An 18124-nucleotide genomic window follows, 5' to 3' on the forward strand; every position below is an offset into this window, starting at 1 on the left:
AGGGAAGGTTATGACTTGGGGAGCATAGGAGAACTTCTGGCCACCTAGGGTTTCATGATGGCAGCTCCTCAGCCCCAGAAAATGTCCTCCCCTGGAAAGTTGTGGGCCTAAGGTCACCATGGGTACCACACAGGCAGGATGAGGCTCTGGACAGGATTTCATCTCCAAGAACATGGAGAGAAGGTGTCCCTTGTTCCCACCATACCAGGCACCTTGAAGCTTCCTGGCCTAGCCCCGGCATGTGGGGTGAAAGTGACCCTGTAGTCAGTCAGCCGAGTCTTTGGCTCTCTCATCTCAGTTCTTGCCACATTTTCAGAGTGGGCATTGTCCTTGAATATACAGCCAACAGTATATGACCTGTAGCCAGTGAAGCCTGTATCCCCAGGACCCTGAAGTCACCTCGGTCACTGACATGAGCTCCCACCAACTGTGGCTGTTTGCAGCTTCCTTCTGGCTTTTTCTAATTCTGGAGAATCCCTTTAGCCTGGTGCAGCGCCTGAATGGAGGTACCTGGTAGGCTCTTGGCTGCTTGGCTCCCTCCTGAAGTAACTTCTGTTCCCCTGAATCCTTACTGACTGTTGGATAAAATTTTAATGTCCTGGGTGTGTGAGCTCCAGAGCCTTCCGGAGCAGGGTCCGGTTTCACAGTCCCGAGGCTGCAGCTGTTCCCTGGGGTCTGCAGAAGGCCCCAGGGCCCCAGACCTCAGAATAATTGTGTTGGGCAGCCCAGCCCAGCATTTACACTGCATGACAGCCACATTCCGGGTGTTCCAGGCCCAGCAGTGGGACAGCATGAGAGGTAATGTACCCTGACACTGCAGCGTAGAAAGACTGACTTCTGGGTTGGGTTTGGACTTCATTATCTGTTACAGCAGAACAAGCTGATGGCTCCCTTAAGGATAGTCATATCAAAACCTGCCCCCAGAGAAGTGATGGTTGGGGAGAATTCTACTCTGTTCTAGTCTCCTCTTCCAATCCTTTGTCTAAAGAGAGGAAGAGGGTACCACGGCAAGACATGAAGGTCAGAAGACAGCTTTGAGAAGTCAGTTCTCTCCTTCTATTACATGGGTCCTGGGGACCAAATCCAGGTCGTCAGGCTTGGTGGCAGATAACTCCTCCTCCTTCTCCTTCTCTTCCTCCTCCTCCTCCTCCTCCTCCTCCTCCTCTTCCTCCTCCTCCTCCTGTTCTTCCTCCTCCTCTTCTTCTTCTTTTCATTCTTGAGACAGGGGTTCTCTGTAACAACTCTGGCTGTTCTGGAACCCACTATGTAGACTAGGCTGGCCTCACTGAAATCTGCCTGCTTCTGCCTCCTTAGCACTGGGATTAAAGGAGTGTACCACGGTGACCCGGCCTGACTCCCCTCTTTTTTAGACAAGGTTTATTATATAGCACTGATTGGTCTGGAACTTGCTGTAGACCAGGCTGGCCTTGAACTCACAGTGACTCACCAAGCCTGCCATTCCCCTGCTCCACTCCCCTACTCTTCATCCCTCTTTACATTTAACTCCATGCGCCTGCATCCAAACATCAAATGCAAAAGAACTGCATGGCTTTTTATTAGATTTTTTTTAAAAAACTAGATTCCTAAAGGGGTGGTGGTAACTGTAGCTCTGGAACTTCAGCCCCAAGGGATCCGACACCCTCGTCTGACCCCGACAGCACCAGGTGTGCACATGATCCATATACATACATGAAGACAAAATATCCATATGCATAAACAGAGACACATCTTTAACAACTGCTAAACAAATAATAAGATAAAGTGATAGTGTTCGTGTTAGTGAGGGGTATCTGCTACTTGTGGGTGACGGCGAAGTTCCAAGTGACGAAGACATTCCTGGAAGCATTGTGCTTGCAAAGGACCACAAATAGCTTGACTATCCCAGGCTGAATCTGTTTTTGAGGCAAGGTCTCTTGACCTAGGATGTTCTGGGAGTTGGCATGTAGCCCAGATCATCCTCTGTTAGCCTTCCAAGTCCTGGGGTTCCTGGCATGCACCCCTACCCCTGGTTTAGATATTTTTATGTGGTTGGTTTGCGGTTTTCAGTAGATTGATCAAATCAGCTGGGCACACGCACTCTTTGAGAGATGTCCAGCCGTGGTGCCAGGGAGTTGGGGGTCGACTGCCTGGTGCCAGGGAGTTGGGGGTCGACTGCCTGGTGCCAGGGAGTTGGGGGTCGACTGCCTGGTTGTTGGAATGCTCCTCAGAGGTCTGGTATGAAGAACCAAGTGCTGAACAATATACTAACCAGGCTAACGTGGGAGGGGGTCAGGAGCAATTCTCAGACTGAGCTGATAAATGGGGCTAATTTCTGGTGGCGATGATGGCCTCAGGAGTGGCACAGAGGTCAGAGGTCAAGCAGGGAGACACACTCTGCTCGTACAGGGGCTTCTATTATTTGGATTCGGATGGTTTTAAAAACTGTTATACAAATGACATAGTCTCTCAGCAAAGTGCGGGCTCAGTTTTCAAGAGAATCAAATTTGACAGGCCTGCGACCGGCAGAGCCGAGGCTGGACAGGACGGGGGCAGCTAATTTGGGTGGGCAGCTGACACTCCTCTAAATTAAGCTACCCAGGCCGAACCCTGACTCACAGCTGGCCCCACAGCACCTCCGAGTTAAGTGGAGTGGTAGCCTCTTCGGCTGGCGTTTACATGCACGCCTGCATTCTCGTCATAATCACGTGTGTCTTGGCTTTCCTGCGGGGACCTCAAAGCTGGGGTGCAAGCCCCATTATCCCACCCAAGAGCCCAGGCTGGGGACAGATGCTTGGCATTTAAGGGGGAGGTGGATGGTGATTCACGAGGCGATGTCGCTGCTCTCTGCCTTTTTAGTCCGGTGTGAGGAAAGTCCCCAACAAGGTCATCTAGCTGCAGACCAGCCCAAGACTGCCCACAGGCTGGGTCAGCAACCTGCCAGGTGGGCTGGGTGGGGATAAGGTGCACTATCGATCACATTCTTTGCCCATGAAGTGCTCTGCCCCAGCTCTTTCATCCTTTACCAGAAATTCCAACCTCGGTGATGTGTGAGTAGGCTGAGGATGCAGGCTAACTATTTGCCTGAGGCACTAGCCAGGAGGTGCTTCGGGGGAGGAGCAAGGTCCCTGCTTCTGTCCACCCAGAGGCCTCAGAAGGGATGCAGACAGAAGGCTACCCTCTGTGGAAAACACTTCGTCTTGAAAATAGGGCGGTAGCTGGCTCTTGTTGGAGGTGCTGACGTGACTTGTGTGAATTTAGCCTGCTCACTGTCGCCCTGCCCCCACCACCTTGGTGGTTCCCTCTGCGAAGCTTAGGCTACCTCTGTTAGTCTTGTCTTTCTGCCTGTCTGTGTCTCCGTCTCTCTGTGTCTAGAGTTTGGCTCTGTAACTGAAGCTGGCCTCCAGCTCTCCACGCTGCTTCAGCCTCCCGGAGATACATGACACACATCACCGTGTCTGGCTCAGTCCTGGTTTCATCTACTGATTGGGTGTTCTTTTTTAGAATTTGAAATATAAGAAGTAGCTTAGATTTTTTAAAAAAAAAATTATATTATTTCCATACACATGATGAGATTTCTTTGGGAGGTGATCCACAATTGTCTAAACCCAAGATTAGTTGTGTTTCATATTGCCTAAAAGGAAATTTGTGACATATTTTAATTTTTAAAAGTCTTACTTGGGTGCTGGGGATTTAAACTCAGGTCTTCTGCTTGTAGAACATGTGTTCTTGTCCTGGAACAATTTTCCCAGCCCATAGTTATTTTTAATATTATTTTATTAATGTATGGGTGTTTCGCCTACCTGTGCCACGTGTATGCCTGGTGCCTGAGGAGGCCAGAGAGGGTGCTGGATCCCCTAGAAATGGAGTTACAGATGATGAAGAAGTGGTCATGTGGGTGCTGGGTCCTCTGGAAGAATAGCCAGTGCTCTTAACTTTGAAGCTATCTCCCCAGCTGATCTTTAAAATTTTTTTATTCAAAAATATTTGTGTGTTTTGAGAAAGGCCTTGGTCCTCTAGCCTGCTTCCTGTGTGCTGGAATGACAGGCCTGTGCCACTTCATCTGGTTTGTGCTTTATTCTTTTTTTTTGTTTGTTTGTTTGTTTTGTTTTGTTTTTCAAGACAGGGTTTCTCTGTGGCTTTGGAGCCTGTCCTGGAACTAACTCTGTAGACCAGGCTGGTCTCGAACTCACAGAGATCCGCCTGCCTCTGCCTCCCGAGTGCTGGGATTAAAGGCGTGCGCCACCATTGCCTGGCTTGTGCTTTATTCTTTAATGGGTCTGCATTTCAGCTGGGGCACATCCCGTGAAGACAGGTGTGGGATTTTCCAGTGAAGGCTTCATGTATGTCAGTGTGCAGCAAGGTTCCACTAAAGCCGCGTGTGAACCACACGCCTATAATCTCTGCACTCTGGGGGATGAAGCAGGAGGATTACATGCTTGACAGCAGCCTCTGAGGGTTGCCTGGGAGTAGAGTGACCAACCACACCAATTCACACAGGGCTGGGGGATTTCCAGGACAAGGGGTTTTCAGCAGTAAAGTCAGGACAGGTCTTGGCCCACAAGAATAGGATCACCCTCCCAGCCTCCAGAGAGACTCTGAATACTTTCAGTAGCATGATCAGACACATCTTCCTTTCCAGTTTCCATAGTTACAGACTTCATAGAAAGGTTGGAGGAATAAACAAAGAAATGGATCTCTGTAGTTCCAGGTCAGCCATGGCTTCAAAGTGTAATCCTGTCTTTAAAATGTATGAGAAGTTAGACAGCATGACCCATACCTTTAATCTCCAGCACCTCAGAGGCTGAGGCAGAAGGACCAAGAATTCAAGGGCATGCTGAGCTACAAAAAGACCCCATCTCAAAAGAAGACAAAAGTTCCTGGATACCCAGCTCCCAGAATCAAGCTTTTCTTGAATTCTCATTCCTTTACAGCTATCTAAACATCTAAACTTTTCTTCTCTCTCCCTTCCTCTGAGCACCTTCTCTTCGCTTTCCTTCTTCTTCTCTTCTCTTCTCTTCTCTTCTCTTCTCTTCTCCTCTCCTCTCCTCTCCTCTCCTCTCCTCTCCCCTCCCCTCCCCTCTCCTCCCCTTCCCTTCCCCTCCCCTCCCCTCTCCACCCCTTCCCTTCCCCTCTCCAATTTTTTGAGAGTTTTTTTGTGTTGCCTTGGCTGTCCTGGAACTCCCTCTGTAGACCAGGCTAGCCTCAAACTCATAGAGCTCTGCCTCTGAGTGCTGGGATGAACCCTGCTTCCTTTGAACTCTTTTTATTTTAATTTTTTTTAATTGATATCTATTGAGGAAGGCAGATTGAGTTTGAGTCCTGCCTGGGCTACAGAACAAAACTCTCTTTTTTGGGGGGGTGTTAATTAATATTTGTTGAGCTCTACATTTTTCTCTGCTCCCCTCCCTGTCTCTTTCCTCCCCACTTCAATCCTCCCCCCAAGGTCCCCAGCTCCCAATTTACTCAGGAGATCTTGTCTTTTTCTACTTTCTATTTCCCATGTAGATTATATCGATGTAAGTCTCTATTAGTGTCTGTATTATTGTCTAAATTCTCTGGAATTGTGGTTTGTAGGCTGGCTTTCTTTACTTTATGTTTAAAAACCACATATGAGTGAGTACATGTGATAATTGTCTTTCTGTATCTGGGTTACCTCACTCAAAATAATGTTTTCTAGCTCCATCTATTTTCCTGCAAAATTCAAGATGTCGTTATTTTTTTCTGCTGTGTAGTACTCCATTGTGTAAATGTACCACATTTTTCTAATCCATTCTCTCATTGAGGGGCATTTAAGTTGTTTCCAGGTTCTGGCTATGACAAACAAAGCTGCTATGAACATGGTTGAGCACATGTCCTTGTGGCACGATTGAGCATCCTTTGGATATATACCCAAAAGTGGTATTATTGGGTCTTGAGGAAGGTTGTTTCCTAATTTTCTGAGAAATCGCCACACTGACATCCAAAGGTGCTGTACCAGCTTGCAATCCCACCAGCAATGCAGGAGTGTTCCCTTTTCCCCACAACCTCTCCAGCATAAGTTGTCATCAATGTTTTTGATCTTTTGATGTGTTCTTTTGATGACCAATTTCTTGAGTTCTTTATATATTTTGGAGATCAGACCTCTGTCTGATGTGGGGCTAGTGAAGATCTTTTCCCATTCCGTAGGCTGTTGTTTTTTCTTGCTGACCGTGTCCTTTGCTTTACAGAAGCTTTTCAGTTTCAGGAGGTCCCACTTATTGTTTCTCTCAGTGTCTGTGCTGCTGGGCTTATATTCAGGAAGTGGTTCCCTGTGCCAATGTGTTCGAGCATACATCTCACTTTCCCTTCAATAAGATTCGGTGTGGCTGGCTTTATGTTGAGGTCTTTGATCCATTTGGACTTGATGCACTCTTTTATTATCATCATCATTGGTTTTTTTTTTTTTTTTTTTTTTTTTTTTTTTTTTTTTTTTGAGACAGGGTTTCACCAATATAGCTGGCTTAGAATTCCCACGATGGACCAAGCTGGTCTAAAACTCATAGATATCCTCCTGCCTCTGCCTGGGATTAAAGGCATGTGCCACCATTCCCCAGCCCCTCTGAACCCTTTAAGAGGTCCTAAGATATCTCTTACCCATACTGCCCCTTCTCCCTACGAACCCTCAGAGACAGAAAGATCTCTGTACTTTCCTCAGACCTCCAAGAAAGAGGACACAATTAGCCTTCAGCCCCTTGGAAAGGCTCCAGCACAAGGGCCCAGAGATGACTGGGTGGTACACATTTCATCGCTGAACTTCACGCCTCTGCCACCTAATCCAAGTCACTGTTGTGCGCTATGCATGGCAACATAGACCAAGGAGCTCTTCCCTAGTCGGTATCCATAACAATAGCTGGACCTTGAGCCAAGGGTCACCTGGCTTCTCTTTCTAATCCCAACTAAAGCTGCAGCCTTTCTCATGGAGCTTACAACAGACTATGGCAAGTCAGGCTGTTCAAGCCTGTTCCAAAGATGCAGCCATGCCCACCCCCAATTAAGTCTAGTCACAGACTTCCTCTTGGTGGAGGCCCAGCCCCTGCTTCTACTTTGCCAAAATGTCCAGAGCGGCTTCCACTTGGGCCTCACACTCTTGGGCCAGTCTCCGGATGACACATACCCGTTTGGTCTTTGGGTCTTTGCATTCTCTACCAGACTCTTATTCATTGAGGACCTAGCATGTGCTGGGCAGTGTGGCAGGTGCTGAGGGCAGCAGAGAATGAGGCCAGAAGCCTTTGCTTCATGGAAGAAAGACAACTGGGAAGCAAGAGAGACAGACACACAGGGTAATTGCAGGTGGTAGCAAGTGCACTAGGAAATGACAATACCTGGGCATGATGGAGAGTGACTGGGGGTCTCTGCCCAACTCTAGGGCTCAGGAGGGGGCAGTTGAGTTGGGATTCTAAGCATAAGGAACTAGCTAGCATGCAGGGTGCAGGGAATGGCATCGCAGGCAGAAGGAACAGCAACTAGAGCAGTCCGGTGACATGTCTGGGGATCAGGAGGGAATCTGTGGCTGAAGTTAACTGGAAGAGGATCATGTCATTGGGCCAGCCTGGTTGGTACAAAGAGGAATCTGTTGTAAGCTCCACGGGGAAGCACTGGGGCCTTTAAAAAACAAACAAAAGTCAGTGAAAGTTAGCCATGTATTGCGGCTCTTACCTGTAATCTCACCACTCAGGAGGCTGAAGGCAGGAGGATGGCCTTGAGTTTGAGGTCATCCAGGATTACAGGGTGAACTTGAGGTATGCCTGCATCATAGAGCAATGACAGAAGCAGAAGAAAGTATATGAAAATGATGGGGACTAGAAGGAAGGAATTTAATATAGAGATAAGACTTCTAAGTTTCATCTTTAGTCTTTTATTTTGAAGGCAACAGGGAGACCTGGAGTGGAGACAAGAGCTGCCTGAGTCTTGCAGCAGGTCAGAGCAGGGTCTGAGCGAGTATCCAATATCATGTAATCCCAAAAATCCATCAATGACACAGTGGCTGCCAAAGCCCTAATTGAATCTGTACAACTTACTAGTCAGCATGTTGGGCTCTGGTATTATCAAAATATATTATTAAATCGGCATTCGTGAGAGTTAAAAGTCAGCCAAGTGTTTTGACTGCTGTTGGAGATATCTGTGAAGCAAGGCCTGTTAAATCATTGGGCAATTTGGAAATTCATTTTATGTATTAATAATCACATATAATAGTAACAAACAACAAAAACAAAAACCCAGGTCTGTAGTAGGAGCTGCGGGCTGCTTCCCGCCGCTCAGCTCCTGGCCATTGCCTAGCTTTACCCAAAATAATTACACAGAAACTGTATTCTTTAAAACACTGCTTGGCCCATTAGCTCTAGCCTCTTACTGCCTAACTCTCACATCTTGATTAACCCATTTCTAATGAGTGTAGCACCATATTACCGGGAATATTCTTAACCTGCATCCATCTCAGAGAGGAGAGCTATGATGACTGCCTGACTCAGCTTTCTTTCTCCCAGAATCCTGTTCTGTCTACTCCACCCACCTAAGGGCTGGCCTATCAAAGGCCAAGCAGTTTCTTTATAAATTAACCAATGAAAGCAACAGATAGATAGATGACACTCCCACATCACAGGTCACCTTATATAGCCCAGGCTGGCCTCAAACTTGCGTGCTTCTCACCTTGGTCTTCGTACTTCTGGGAATACATGTGTGTGTACTGTGTCCGTGTCTCATGGATTCTTGTTTGTTAAGGTTTGTTTCTGTGTTTACACATGAGAATGTGTGCATGATGCCCATGAGGCCAGAAGGAAGTGTCAGATCCCCTGAGGGAGGGTGCTGGGAACTGAACTCAGGTCCTCTGCAAAGGCAGAATGTGCTTAACCACTCTCTGCAGCCCTTCTCATGGACTCTTGGTCAGACCTCCACTGGCCCTGCTGCCCACAGAGTGCAGCAGGTGCCAGTGTGACACCTAAGGAGGCCAGCTGGAGCCTTTACGAACTTGGCAGGTGTAGCAATTGTGATTGTTACCAACAACCACAGTAATGCCATTGATCACGCTGGGTCAGTAGCCTCGACCGGCTTAGTACAGTCACAGAATGCTCCTGTTAGGTTGCCTGCTACAGCCTACACGATCGTGTGTGCTGGCCCTGGACCCAAAAGACCTGCCCTTTGTTCTCTGTATGAACTTCGTCAATAAATGGGGTTCCTCCACACCCCCTCCCCGTTTCCTTTGCGAACTCGTAAGCCTAGCCCCTCAAGGTTGCACAGGAGGTCCTTTGTGGCTGATGTGAGGAAGGGAGGGATGACATCATTAGGACTCATCCAGATCCCCAGGGGTGGCTGTGTGGCCTCTGGGTGATTGTTTAACCTCTCTGAGTCTCTTGTCTGTGTGATGCAGGTAGGATCAGGAGCAGGTGTGTTGAGAGAATTAACATGTGATATATTGGGCTGAATAATGTATGTGCCCTGAACTAGTGACAATGACCTTATTAGAAACACAATCTTTGCCTTTGCAGGTATACTTGAGGTCATATTGGATTAGAGTAGGCCCTTGAGTATGAAACGGTCAGTGTCTTTCTAAGAACAGGGAGCTCTGGACACGAAAGAAGCTCAGAGTCTGAGAAAGAGGCAGGGACGGGCAAGAAGTACTCCATCTTCCAGCTAAGGAAAACCAAACCAAGGATTGTTACAACAACCATGGAGGCAAGGGCTCCCTACTAGAGCCAGACGAAGAAGCAGGACCCTGCTTGTCTGGTGACCTCAGCCTTTGGGACAGTCATTTTTAGCTACTTGCTTTGTGGAAATTTTGTTTCAGGGCCTCAAGACTCTCCTAGTGTGACACAGGAATGTGCTGAGCAGAGTCCACCTCGGCAAGGGACCAGGGTCGTCAGTTGTCATTGCTGTCACTGTCCTCAGTATTCAAGGCTCAAGATTGGCCACAATGTCTACAGACTCCTTTAGGGAGTTCTCCAACCTCCCTGACCCTACAACTTATCGGAGTGGCATAGGATGATGGCCTGGGGTCACACACCCCACCCCCACCCCGCTTTGCCTTGTCTTCTTTTAAAAAAAATTTTATTCTGGGGGATATGTACATGCCATGATACATGTATGAAGAACAATTGACAACTTATGGAAGTCACTTCTTTCTTTCCACCATGTGGGTTCTAGGGAGCTACAGGTCATCAGACTTGGCAACAGGCACCTTTGCCAACAGAGCATCCCAAAAGCTCAGAGGAGCTAACTGGCTTCTTTGAGCCCTCAGAGGGTGTGTTGAGGTTAAGGGTCCTGCTTGTATCCTTGTATGAAGGGGTGGGGGCTGTCCCAGACACCGCCCCACACAGCAGCAACCCAGCCTGGTTTCGGAGCTGGGATGTTTCATAAACCTGTCTGGCAACAACATTCTTCCAGCACGGAGCTGTCACCATGCAGTCTGTTGTGGTTTTGTGAGGCAGCTCAGGCTGCTAACCTGTGATGCCAGTGTGACTCACAGGGCCCTCAGAAACGGGAGCAGGTCTCCTCAGTGACGGTGGCCAGAGCCCTTGACTCTCGGCCCAGATTGCTCAGACACTAAGGCTGGATCTCAGAGATTTTCCTCCCACAGACAGAGGGGGAACCCCTGGGTTGACAGTGGGAGGAGGGAGATCAACTGGGCTGTGGAAAGAAACAACCTCAGAAGATCCCCGTCTAGTAGTCCTTCTTGTCCTGGTCACAATTTTTTAACCTGACTAATTGTGTGTGTGTGTGTGTGTGTGTGTGTGTGTGTGATGACAACCTGTGAAAGTCAGTTCTTGTCCCCCACCATGTGGGGGTCTACTTCAGGTCTTCAGCCTTGGCAGCGGGCACCTCCATTCACTAAATCATCTTGTTGGCCCCAGGCCATCTTTTAGGGACTTGGCTTTCCTCACTTGTACAGGGATTGTTTTTGTTTTGTTTTTCCAGACAGGGTTTCTCTGTGTAGCTCTGGCTGTGGCAGACTAGATTGGCCTTGAACTCGGAGATCACTGCCTCCACCTTTGCCCCCTGAGTACTGGATCAAAGCAGGCTGGGCTTGTTTGCTCTCTCTCTCTCTCTCTCTCTCTCTCTCTCTCCCCCCTTCCCTCCTTCCCTCTCTCCCTCCCTTCCTCCCTTCTTTCCTCCCTCCCCCCCCTCTCTTTCTTTTTTTTTTTTTTTATTTTAGTGGTAGGTTGAGACAGGTTCTTTCTATGTAGCCCATGCTGACCCAAGACTCTTGCATCTCAGATTTGGAACCTGTGCCTCCTGGGGAGGGGGTCATGTATCATCACAGCCTTGAAGGGTATCCTAGCAGGAAAGCAAGGACAGGAAGCTGATGTGATTTAGCATAGTTGGCTTGGAAACTACGGGAAGAGAACCTTGAAAAGAGCTCCTGGGGCTTCTGAGAGGCGGCTGGGGAGACAAGAGACTGTAAGACACTGGAGAAGGGCTGGAGAGGTGGCTCAGCAGATAGTGTTTGAAGTGCAAACATGAGGACTGGCGTTCAGAACCCCAAACCTTTGTAAATGTCAGGTGGGCAGAGTGGGCCACCTGTAATTCCAGTACCCCAAAGGGGGAGCAACGCTGGTAAGCCAAGTCGTTACCTTCTGGGTTCAGATCAGACAGTCTGCCTCAATAAGGTGGAGACTGACTAAGGATGATTCCCTATCTCAACCTAGTGCCTCCACATGCATGTACACACATGCACCCACACACATGTGAGCACATACATGAATAACGCACACACAATGAAGACAGAAAACAGGGTGGCTTAGATCTTGGAGTCCAGAGGTATGAGGTGTCCTGTCCCTAAGGCTTGAGCTGGCATCAGCACCACAGAGCAACCATGGTTACTGATGGGCCTGAGACACTCAAGGCTTGGTCACGGCTGATCCAGCCAGCCTGCTTGCCTCTGGCTTTATTCACTGCACAGCTGGATTTGGTAGAGATGTAGCAAAGACAGGGCTGAGGGGAGTGGTAGAAGCACATCGCTCAGGTCTCCAGATACTGTGGCTGGAAGCTCCAAATATGGCAGTGCCCAGCTCGTACAGGGCTGTTTCTATACTACTCCCAGGTAAACCCCCCTCACTTCTACCTTCATTTGAATTTCACAGAATCAGAGTGTTATTAAAAATTCTCTTTTCTGCCAGGCGTTGGTGGTATGTCTTTAATCCCAGAATTTGGGAGGCAGTGGCAGGCGGATCTCTGTGAGTTTGAGGGCAGCCCTGGTCTACAAGAGCTAGTTCCGGGACAGCTAGGGCTGTTACACAGAAAAACTCTGTCTCAAAAAACGAATAAATAAATAAATGAATAAATAAAATGAAAAAAAATTCTCTTTTCTTTAATCAGTCAGGATTTGGCTATGTAGCCCTGCTGGTCTCAAACTCACAGCCCCTGCCTCCCGATTTCTGTGATTAAAGACATGGCTACCACACTCAACCAACTGGGCATCTTTATTACTTACTTATTTATTTGCATTTTCTTGAGTGTCTTTAAAACATTTTTGAATTAACTTTGATCTACTCTATTTAATTGGGCTGTGTGCATGTGTGAGCACATGTGCCGTGGGGCATGCATTGAGGACTAGCTGTGAGAGTTAGTTTTCCCCTTCCGTCATGGAAGTCCTAGGGGTTGAACTCAGGTGGTCAGACTTGGCAGCAGGTGCCTTTTGCCTGCTGAGCTGAGCCATCTCATAGGCCTGAATCTGAGGTGAACTGAGTGCTAACCTTGGTAGCAGGAAGGTTGGTAAATTGTGAGAATAGTGGTGGTCTTCATAATAAGGATGCCCCATCTTGAACATGGATGAATAGCTCTATTCCTGTTTCCTTAGCAACAGGGATGCCCCATCTCTAACATGGCTAAATAGCACTATTCCTGTTTCCTTTTTGTTGTTGTGGCAAAACACAGTGAGTGCGAGGGAAGGATTCCTGGCTTCTGTTTCTGGGTCCTAGTCCATCACTGGGGAAAGTTAGGGCAGAAACCATGGGGGACACTGCTTGCTGCTGACTCATAGGCAGGCCCGTGCGTGGCTAGCCTTCTCATATCACCTGGGACCACCTGCCCATGGAATAGGACTGCCCACAGTGGCTAGGCTCTTCTACAGTTAATCAAGATCATCTCTCACAGGCATTTCCATGGGCCAATCTGATAGGGACAACACCTTAATCGGGACTCCCTTCTCAGGTGGCTCTTGGCTGGATCAACTTAATGACTAAAGCGAGCTATGACAAGTACTCACTCACCGAATGCTTTAAGGGTTAGCACATAGTGAATGCTCAGTGAATAGTGCTCACCTATGACACTGGGGCTCAGAGAGGCTAGCTGCCATGCCCAAAGCCACACCGCACGGGTGGGGAGCTCTCTGAATCAGGGAGTCCTAGTCTGACAGAGAGGAGACTGTGAGCGGCCCCTCATTCACATTCTAGCACTGGGAAGGAAATCCTGTGACTTCTGACTGGGTGGTGTCGGGGAGACCTCACCTAGGAGAGCTGTGTTGTTAGTTACATTTCTGTTGTGGTAAAAAATGCCACGACCAAAAGCAACTTACAGAAGAATTTATTTCGGTTTATAGTTCCAGATGACTAGAATCCTTAACAGCAGGGGTGACATGGAATCAGGACAGGATGACTTGAATCAGGAAGCTGAGAGATCACATCTCAACTGCAAACAGGAACCAGGGAGTGAACAGGAAGTGGGGCAAAGCTATAAACTCCCAAATCCCACCCCCAGGGATGAACTTCCTCCAGTAATCTCACCAGACACCACCACCCCATGAGCCTGGGGGTACATTACTCAAACCCCGCCAGGTGATAGTTTCATGGGTGGTCACATGACAAAAGGGCCTGCTATGGAGTGACCATGGGGCAAGGTATGCTCTGTGAGGTGTGAAACACCAAGTTAGCCTGCCTGGGAGCCATTCCAGTGTGTGTGCATGCATGCGCGCGCGCTCACACACACACACACACACACACACACACACACACACACGGAAGGTGCGTTCTGAGTATGTACCTGTGCTGTGCTCTCCCTCTCCCTCTGCCAGCCTGACCAGCGAGGTTTTTAGTGTGAGCACACTCTGGCCAACCCTCTGACTACGACTTGCAGCTTCCTTGAGTCCCTGGGCGCTCGAGGTGTCTTTCCTCTGAGCACATATTACAGAGGCCATGAGGGCGCTGAGCCTATAGGGAAGCTGCAGTGGGGCTCCCAGGAGTTTCTGGGTACAAAGCTGGAGACAAGCTTCAGAGTAGCAAAATCTCAATTTCGGCCATGAAAGGGCTTGGCAGCCGTGTGGGTTTGACTGGGCCTGAGGCCTCAAAGATGGCAAGAGTGTCCAAAGAGCATCTTTCACCATCTCCCTGGGACTGGCCATCTGCACCCACTGGCCCTGGAGGAGATTTGAGAGGCCAGGTCTGTGTGGTGGGGGGTCTGTCTGGGGTAACTGATTTTGGGCCATGAGGATGAGCTAGTGTAGATCAGAGGTCTGGCCAGGACAGGTGCATTCTGGGTTGTCTTCTAGGGAGATTTAGACACCCTGGGATTCTCTCTCAACAGCCAGGATGGAGTTATCTCCAGCCTCTTACTGGTCAATGTTGCCCTGTGTACCTGTGCCACTGGCTTGGGGCCAAGTTTGAGCTGGCCTTGTTCTTGGGAGGGCTATACCTATCAATAGTCCCCAGGGTTGTCATAAAGATGGGGCGCACCAACAGTGAGTGACCTTTGGGGGTTGCACATGTGTCTGACTCCCTTCTGGAGTGAGCTGTGCGCCCTGCTGCAGGGATTCCAGCTCAGGCCCTGTCCTGATCCACCAGCTCTCTCCTGCTCATATCCCTGAGGGATTTTCACCTCATCCCCACCCCAGGTCTACATATACTGGGGTACCCAGAAAAGCAAACAGTAGAAGCCCTGGTAGGAGTACTCTTGGTCCTAGTTGGCCACTGTCACTATTGCCTGCTCTTTGGGTGACTTCATACACACCCTTCTCCTGCCCTAGAGTTGGGGCATATGGGAGATCCCTGGAGAAGGACTAGGGGCTGAGCCCTCTGCTAAGAAGGCAAACCTTAATGGCATATTTGGCTGACGTCTGGGTAGGTTTCTCTTTCTTCTGGCCTTCTTCTCCCTGCCTTTCAACTACAACCCTCCTGAGTGGTCAGCTGTCCTCTTTGTCACTGCAGTGCTAGAAGGATCGCCAGCCTGTTCTTCTCTGCTTTTTTTTTTTTTTTTTTTTTTTTTTTTTTACCAGGGAGTGGGGACAAGACAACCAAAGCTTAGGGATCCAGACAGTGGGCTGGGGACCAGCTTATGTCCTAAAGTGTTCCCCTTTTACAGTTTTCTAAGATACCTCCCAACAGCGTCCCCCAATATATATTCATGGGCCTCCCCCAGCCATTCTTACAATGTAGCACCTCAGTTTCCCCACCTTGCTGCAATACCCCCATAGGATGAGGTAAGAGGGACAGGTAGGGTCCAGGCTGTGCTGGGATGCTTGTCCTCAGGCAGATGACAGGCACTCCAGGACCTGCTCATCTTGACCGTGAGGATGGTGGAAGTTCAGAAGCTACAGAAACTACAGGGATCCCTGTCATTTCTTCCCTGTCACCTGGATGCCCGCAAATTCCATGCGGAAGGTTGGGACTTGCGGGGATGACTAAGAACTGGGCGCCGTGGGAGGCTGGTTTAATCAGCAGCGTCAAAACTTCCGTTGATGTTTGCAAACAAGGGCCACCCCCAGAGGAGGAGGACAAGCTACAGGGAGGGGCTGGCAGTGGTGGCCTCACTCAGGCGATGCTGAGGCAGTCATGCCACAGATTGGCAGGGTAGTCAGGCTTGGAGCTCTGTGTTCTGGAAGAATGAAGTTTCCTTGACCTGGTGCCACCCCTGGCCCCAGCCCCCAGGGGTTTCCTTTCTAGGAGTAATTGACATTTTGCAAGAAACCCGAATGTAGTGTCAGGGTGAGATGGGAGCAGGAACGATGTTGCTGGTGGCTGCCTGAAACCAGTATTCCATTCGTGGTTTCCCTGTGTTGATGGGATGTCACACAACCACCTGGGAAGGTGGCAGAGACTAAAGAGCAGGTGGGGAAGGGGAGCCTGAGCCAGTGACCTTAGCCAAACCTTCCCAGCTCTGATGACAAACACCTAGGGCTTCGGCACCTGAAGGCTCTGCCAGCCAGACACACCCTGCTCTTGACAACCATCGCTCAGCCTTCTCTTCGTGTGCCTCCGCAGAGAACCTGTCAGGAAGCACAGTCAGATTCAAGGGAAGGTAAATTCCTGTGAAAATGGTTCTTTTCAAAAAGCGCTACCAACAGCAGAGTAAATTTGGTGCAGCCCTTTGGAAGACAATCGGTACTGTGTAACAAGCAACAACAAAATGCTCAGGCTCTGTTCCAGAAGATTCCCTGAAGCTAATAGCCCCCACTTCTTACTCCTGCCCCAGAGGATTGCATAGGTTTGTGGGAGGGAGTGTGGAGAGCATGTTCTTCATAAAAAATGAAAAGGGGAGCTTTGGGGAGATGGGTAGTAACAGGTGTTCAAAGCTTTCACATCAAGTTCGAAACCAACCTTGGCTCCAGGAGATTCTCAAAACAAATAGGTAATAATTTAGCCAGGCAGCCTGGGCAGTGGTGGCACACACCGTTAATCCCAATACTTAGGAGACAGAGGCAGGTGGATCTCTGTAAGTTCAAAGTCAGCAGCCCAGTCTACAGAGTGAGTTCCGGGATAGCCAAGGCTACACAGAGAAACCCAGTTTCCAAAACAACAATTAGCCAGGCAAGGTTGTACATGCCTGTCTTTTCAGTACTTGGGACGTAGAGACAGGATGATCAAGAGTTCAAGGCCATGCATACCTAGCTACAAAATGAAATTGAGGCCAATCTGTGGAGTACATGAGACCCTATCTCAAAAAACAAAATGAATAAATAAGACAGTGGTAGATGGGCGAGGGGCAGAGCTTGGGCAGAATGTGTGAGATTCTCAGTACCCCGAATAAAATAATTCAATGATTACTGTCACGAGGACCGATCCTCCATGGGATCGGAACCTCAGCCTTAATGCGGTTCACAGAGAAGAGCAGGTCTTTTAAAAAGTGATGTGGTAGCCAGGTGTGGCAGCACTGATGTAATCCCAGGAATCTGAGGCAGGAGGATTGCCAGTCCTAGGCAGCCTAGGCTATGTAGCAAGACTCTGTTGAGACACAACAAAAGAATTACATGGGAAAAATTTAAAGCTGAGAGTCTAAAGTAGAATATGGCCTCCAGCCTGTCTCCTGTCACCTGCAACGTGCATTTTGATGCTGCTGGTCCCGTGTAATGGCACTCACTCCCGCCTCTGTTCCACAGCACGTCATTGGTTCGGTACAACAATAGCCAGGGAAGAGGAACCCTAAGCTGGGCTTCAGGTCTCCATGCTCCTGGTCTCTGAGCCCACGTCTAACCACTGTCTCTGTCCCTCTTGTTATAGATTGGTTTCTTCTCACAGTCCATTACCAGGGAGAAAAATCTAGAACAGTGACCTAATTAAAGGGTCTTGGGGACTTTTCCAAACTCTATCAACTTCTGTTATAATTATACATTTTTTAAAGAATTAGTCTTTTGTACATATTTGCAAACCCCAAGCATTTGGAGCTGGTGGCAGAAGGATTTCTTAAACCCAGGGTTTTGAGTTTTGAGCCTGGGAAAGAGGGCAACATAGCAAGTCGCTATCACAAGATAAAAGCTTTATAGCTTTTCCTTTGTTTTATGTGTGTGAATGTTTTGCCCGTGTGTATGCCTGTGTATCACATGCATGCAGTGCCCTCAGTGGTCAGAAGAGGGCGTTGGATCCCCAGAATTGGAGTTACTGCGGCTTATGAACCACATGCAGGTGCCAGGAACTGAACTCTGGACTTCTACAAGAGAGACAATTACTTAACTGCTCACCCATTTCCCTAGCCCCTCCCATTCAAAAATCCATTTTTGTGTATGTGTGTATGTATGTGGGAGCATATGTATGCCATGGCACACTGGAGAGGTCCGAGGATAGTCTGTATTAGTCAGTTCTTTCCTACTGCTATGGTGCCAGGGATCGAAGTAAGGGTTGGTGGCAAATTCCTTTATCTAAGGAACCTTCTTGAAGTACCTCTAAAAAGTTTCAAAAGACGATAGGGCCTGCTCATGCCCAACCAAACA

The sequence above is a fragment of the Microtus oregoni genome, unplaced genomic scaffold (genome assembly GCF_018167655.1).
Source record: "Microtus oregoni isolate MIOR12 unplaced genomic scaffold, Mior012 000004F_ref0000308, whole genome shotgun sequence".
Taxonomy (NCBI): domain Eukaryota; kingdom Metazoa; phylum Chordata; class Mammalia; order Rodentia; family Cricetidae; genus Microtus; species Microtus oregoni.